Source organism: Penaeus monodon, chromosome 34, assembly GCF_015228065.2.
Source record: "Penaeus monodon isolate SGIC_2016 chromosome 34, NSTDA_Pmon_1, whole genome shotgun sequence".
Classification (NCBI taxonomy): Eukaryota; Metazoa; Arthropoda; class Malacostraca; order Decapoda; family Penaeidae; genus Penaeus; species Penaeus monodon.
Window position 1 is genome coordinate 3,927,177 of NC_051419.1, and position 200 is coordinate 3,927,376.

A 200-nucleotide genomic window follows, 5' to 3' on the forward strand; every position below is an offset into this window, starting at 1 on the left:
CTTCCTTATGATTACTAGTGTTTTCCTATAACCCTTTGCCTTGTTGGTCTGCCAGCGCGATTCCACAGGCGTCTCTCCTTCGGCCAGAAACTTCCCTCAAGTGGCGCAGAGGCCTACGACAATATATTCTGGAATGACTTATTAGTCTATAGAGGAGACGGAGGGATGGATGCGTCATCTGATTAATCGAGCTTGATGCG

General features: G+C 48.0%; 1 protein-coding gene across 1 annotated transcript in view; it reads right to left on the reverse strand.

Moving 5' to 3' along the window:
* LOC119594510 (transcription factor RFX4-like) overlaps positions 1–200 on the reverse strand; it is a 33,789-nt gene that overhangs the window by 25,895 nt on the left and 7,694 nt on the right. The gene's annotated exons all lie outside the window — the stretch shown is intronic.